The sequence below is a fragment of the Amborella trichopoda genome, chromosome 8, assembly GCF_054954075.1.
Source record: "Amborella trichopoda isolate Santa Cruz 75 chromosome 8, AtrichopodaSantaCruz75HAP2 v2.0, whole genome shotgun sequence".
NCBI classification, from domain to species: Eukaryota; Viridiplantae; Streptophyta; class Magnoliopsida; order Amborellales; family Amborellaceae; genus Amborella; species Amborella trichopoda.
Window position 1 is genome coordinate 5,279,078 of NC_142343.1, and position 6,290 is coordinate 5,285,367.

A 6,290-nucleotide genomic window follows, 5' to 3' on the forward strand; every position below is an offset into this window, starting at 1 on the left:
ATCTCGACCTTGATATTCATAGACATGAAAAAAAGGAATTTCTAGTCCTAAAAATAGCTCATATTCTTACACATTATCTGGATCATCTATTTTCAAGATTGTCAAGTGTTTATAGATCTGCTTAATTGTCACCATTTCTGAAACTTCAAATTTCATAATTGGGAACAATAATAGATTTTTATATCATCGCAAGGGTTTACGGCACCGAAACTGCATTTTCAGCATAGTTTTGAGGTACAACTTATTTCAATACTAAGGTTGACATCTTATACAAACCTCACCCTTTCTAAAATATACCCACTCACAAATTGATTTTTCCAAAATCACTTTTTTCACTACTTTTCTAACCTCATTTGAATGTTTTTGTTTAGTTTTATTTTAAACATATTTTTGGGATTTGCTCTTTATTTTTTAACACTTTTGACCTGCCTAGGACCTGCCAAACTCGGGCTGAGTTACTCAAACTCGCCGGCCCAAATGCCGGGTTCTAGGGCCGAGTCCTGGTTCCTACACTGGTTTTTAGTTTTCCACTCGTATATAAAATTCTTCCAATGGAATGCAAATGCCATCGTTGTCCATATAAAACAACAAAAGTCCACATTTCTTCTGGTGACAGTTATCTAACCTCCAACTTAATTTATATCTGACTTTATAAGTGACCGTGTACCATTATTTTCTTAATTATCAAATGAAATACAATGGTAAACTGTTAGGTTTGGGCTTTATTGGTAGTTTTTGATAATTGTCGTCACAACTCCAATTATCAACAACTCTAAAAAAGAAGAAGAAAAAAACCCATTTTAATATGTTCCTCTTATTCAATTCCTACCACTTATCTACGTAAGAACTTAAAAAAAAAAACCATTTTAATATGTTCCCCTTTAATTTATTTTTATGATCTCTCTCTCTCTCAATTTTGTAATACCACATGAGAGCTTCCAGGAAAGACACATGATATGACCCATTATATGAGAATTGCACTTATTTGGTTTCTTTGTATGATAAATACTCCTGTTGACTATTATATACCTGACTTTATAAGTGGTTGCGCTTTTTTCTTATTATCATATTCTAAGTTTAATAATCTCTTTCATACTGAAGTCCAATTCATAATATTCCCCTCTCTACCACTGCAAAACTTTCATATAATGTGAGTATTGCACAAGTCCATTTCCTCCTAGCCCAATAGCCCTATCATTTTTAACGATCATTTGATCTAATACTTTACGTATTAATGATCGTACGTCATTAATTTTTATTTCTAAAATTATTGCTGCAATGGGGGGCCTGGTGGCAATGGGCCGCCCAATAAAACTAGGACTTGGGCCACATTGCAACAAAATGTGGCTCGAGGGCCGGGCCAAGGCTGGGCAACTATGACCAGGGTAGGGCCAGCTTGGTTTGTCCTGACACGGCATGCTTTTCTTTGGTTTTATTTTTAGTTTAGAGTGATTTACATAAAGACCCCAATTACTTACCCTATTTATAAGCAGAAATTACAAAGAAAGTCGGTCATCCTACATTTTTTTATTTTATCTAAAATTTTCCTTCGGTTTGAGGATGGAATCCTCGGTCTGAATTATAATTTATTTATTTTTAGTTTTTTCGTTAGTAGAGCAGTGCCGCAAGCTTTAGGGTGGTGCCCTACTAACGAAAAAACTAGATGTACTGGGGCCGATGTGCAATTTTGAAAAAATTAATAAAAGTGGGTTGACCGATGTTCTTTATAATTTCTACCTATAAATTGAGTGTTTCGTATTTTTAGGGTCTGTATGTAAATCATTCTTTATTTTATTTGGCCCAGCCAGAGCTGACCTAGCCTTGATAGGCTAGGGTTGGGCCCAGGCCAGGGCCTATTTGGCCCAATCAATATCGGGACAGGCCTTAGATGGCCCTACGAGGACTAGGACTGGGCTCGGGCCAAGGCTCCCCCCCCTATCTCTCTCTTAAAATGTTCTCAAAGGACCACATGCCATCATCTTAGATTTTTATTCTCATTTAAAATGTTCTCAAAGGACCACATGCCATCACCTTCCTATGCTAAATAAACATAACTTCCCCAAGTTGGTAGCCAATCTTGGGGATTTTATAATGTATAATGTTGAGTCCCCAAGCCTTTTGAAGAAACAAACGGGCAGTTGTCTTCCTTTTAGATAAAGATGGATACGTTGGATCCTTCCTATGAATGTCATATTCATAGGAGTATTTATTGAATACCTTGTCTTTGGTGATACATCTTTTCCCTCTTTTCAATTTATTTTGACTTTTTTGAGAGTGTATGGATGATATCATTCCTTATTTCATTATGAGGATGAGACAAAGTGGCACACAAAAGCCTTTTTTCACTTAGTGGGAGAAATATTGAGCATCTCTCCACCCATCAATATCTCAAACAAAAGGGCTCATTTGATGACTCAAAAGCTTGTTTAATCCCACACTATCATTTTTCCAGGAGAAAACTACTCAAAAGTGATATTGGATTGGATAAATTTTTTTAAATAAGTTCCCGGCTTTTGCAATTAGAGGGATTATGTACTAGTATAGAAAAAAATACTAAAATACGAAATGAGTGAATTTTTTATTATAATTATACGGAAGGTCGGTCAACCCGAGGTTTTTTAGTTTTTTTCAAAAATTTCCACTTGGTTCAAGGATATCATTCTTGTACTGCATTATCTATTTATTTTTTAGTTTTTTATAGTAGGGTTGTGCCCTAATATTTGTGGCAGTGCCTAGTGGTTTGATGTTAGTATCATCGAACCGTCTTCTGTGGGTACTCTTCAAAGTGGTCCGAGGTCGGCATCTTTGCACCAAAGACTTATTTTATTAAGCATTCAAAGGCGGTCTGAGCTGCCCATTATTGGATGCCTTCTCTGGCGCTCTTCAGGGCCGTCGGAAGTTGGCATCCTCGGACCGCATTAGCTCATTTGTTTGCTAAGAAATAAGGCGGTCCAAGGATGCGAACCTTGGATTGCCTTCTTGACTGGGCACTGCCCCTCACACTAGAGCATTGCCCTACTAATGAGAAAACTAAAAAATAAAATAAAAATTAAAAAGTGGTCCAAAGATGGGGCAATTTTGAATATATATATATATATATATATATATATATATATATATATATAGGTTGACCACCTTCCGTATAAAGTTTTTGCTAAAAATTGGTCCATTTTGTATTTTTTTTTTTTTTTATCGGTACGTAAATTACTCTTACAATTATAATACTAGATGAGATTGCATATTATAAGACAATTTACCAGTAGTATAAAAAACCACTATTGACCCTTAGATGTATAATCAGGTAGCTAGGGCAGTGCCGTTTTAATTTTCAGGAATTGCCTGCCATATGATTTTGGATTTGATGGCTAATAAGTGGTCATTTCATCCTCTTTCCCATAACAATACTATTTGAGAGAAGACTACAAAGTTTTTATTTGAGCAAGGTAGAGAGAAAGAGAGAATCTTATAAAATAGGGAATCTTCATCTATGTTGTCTATCATTATTTTCATTCAAATCCATCATTATGGGGTCTATCTTGGGCTTGGTAGTTAGGGTGTAAGGTGCCATAACATGATGTTTATTGTTCCTTCACCAACCACCTTCCAAAAACATATTTTCATTTGCAAAAAGTAGGAAAGCCACCTCAAAACTAATAATATTGCCACATGCTTTTTAACAACAAATTTGGAACGTGAGATGCTACTATTTATTAGTAGTGGGTTAGTGACAGATATGGGTCAAATGAAACTTGATCGAAAAAACTTATTAATATTGCCACATGTTGAAAAACTTTTCTGGACTATTTGGGATCGGCCATACGAATCATGCTCCGTCGTTCTCATCCCTACTATAAATCACCTAAAATATATGGTTATCAATTATTACGCCAGTATGTATTCCTAGTATCCACGCAGTAAGAGTATTATTTTAAGGGAAAAATTCATAGATAACCCTAATTTCTCATATTATTTCATGATAGACCTTCTTTTCGTTTTTCTTTCAAGCGGCATAAGGAAACCCATGAAGATTTCACTATACCCCTTCTTCTCTTATTTCCCTCTTTTATTTATTTTTTATCATAAAAATTAATCCTAAAAAATCTTTTTATACTATTTCAACCCAAAAACTTTTTTAATGGGTGGAAAGAGAAATAGATAGTTGTAATAGTTTTTGGGTTGAAATGGTATAAAAATATTTATTGAGGTTAATTTTTATGGTCAAAAGTCAATTAAAGAGGGAGATAAGAGATGAGGGGGTGCTGTTAAATCTTTAGGGGTTTTCTTATGCCGTTTCAAAAAAAAATTGAATCAAGGTCTACCGTGAAATAATATGAGAAATTAGGGTTCTATATAAAATTTTCCCTTACTTTAAACACATTTTGTCACTTAATCCCCTTAATCTCCGAGGTAGAAATGAAACAATTAGTACAAAATAAGAGTAGAGCATGAAGTCCTCCACCTAAGCATGACATTGTCCCACTATAAAATAGCATTGTCGTATCCTAACAATTTTTTTTCTACTTCTAAGATTTGATATAAATGCTCCTAAGATAAATTTTTACACTACATTTCTTTTTGTGATCCTTATATATGCGCGGTGTGGGGTTTCCATACATCACATGCGATAAAAATAACTTCATCTGTTACACATGCATGGTTGTGTATCAGCATCCAACACTCATACATATATGAAAAATATTAATTTTAATTTTTTTTTTTTAATATTAACATAATTTTTTTTTAAGTTTGTTTTTCAAATACATATACCCGACATCAATTATGGAGAGGGAATATGAATTTTCAAGTGACATTAAATATTTTTATAATGAAATTATGAGAAAAACATTAAAAATATATCTAAAGTATTGTACGTAATATGAGAAATGTTAATTTTATTATACTAATTTCTTTTTTCTCTTTTTTTAAAGTTGGTTTTTTAGACATAGCATGCTCACACATCAATTATGGAGAGAGAATATGAAATTTTAAGTTACATTAAGTATTTTTATAATGAAATGACGAATACGCTATTCGTGATGCGTTAGACACACGCAAAAAGCTATAAGATTATCATGATACGCAGATTTCAACAACATCTGGTTGAGAAATCTTATCAAATTATACCCAAGTAATACTGTCGAGAAAATGGTTCGATCCATTTTTAATAACATCGTTTGGTTCATACCATCTTGAATCAACGTGTGTTTTATTTGAGCAGGTGGCATCATTTACTGAAATTTAAATATAAAAGTCACCTCTTAAATATACTAAACTTTGCAAAATCCTACCTCAATTTCAATAAAATATGAAAAAAAAGGGAAGGTACGTTTCTTTGGAGTTAAGACACACGATCACGAAATTTCGATTCTAGAATCCAAAATTTCAACCCTTTGGTAAGCTAGGTGCTATCTTTCTGAATTAATTTATGATAAAAAGGCGGGATCTTTCTCGTGGACTTTGTACCTAATCCTGGCCGTCTACTGATAAATCATGGGGATTACAATTTTATAAGGGCCATGAATAGGCAATCTAAAAAACATATTTCAAAAGATTGCTGTGAGAACACGAAACCGGCCGAGTTGATTATAAAAAATTTGGGGTCTATTTTCTCGTACAAAACATCCATCAATTCTCAACCGTGATGAAAGAATCGGTCGAGTTGATTAGGACCCCGGTCCAAGGTGATGGCTCCGAACCCAAGAACCATCTTGCTACAAACCAAATTGTTCGCTTCATTGAGGCGCCCTAGTCATAGTGGAAGTCCAACAATTCCGGAGTCTGAAGGTGAATTTTTTTCTTTTTTTTTTGTCTTTTTACCTTTACATTGAAGATTCTTACTTTTTTTTATTTGGTGATTTTTGCAAGGGAACTTTTTATACGCATAAAAATATTTATGTGAAAATATTTTTACGTAAAAAAACTCCCTAAGAACAAGCCAGTTTTGTTAGGAACCGGTTGATTAGGCCCATCTTTTATTTTATTTTTTGATATTTTTATTTTGTTTTCTATTTTTTTATTGGTTATATTTGTTTTTCTCTATTTTTTTTATTGGTTGGTTCGATTGGTTGGATCGCCTATCAATACCGCCAATCTGTCGACTCGAACCAATTTTTCGAATAGGCAATCTAGGTTACCAATACATTTTTTTAGGAATACAATTAGAGTCCTTGTAGAAATGAGTCAACTCTTAAAAATCTATTTTTGAGATTAATTTTTTAACCTAATTTTTAAAGACGTGTAACCTCAAACATGGAGGTCATGAATACAAATAAATAAATAAAATTTGACAA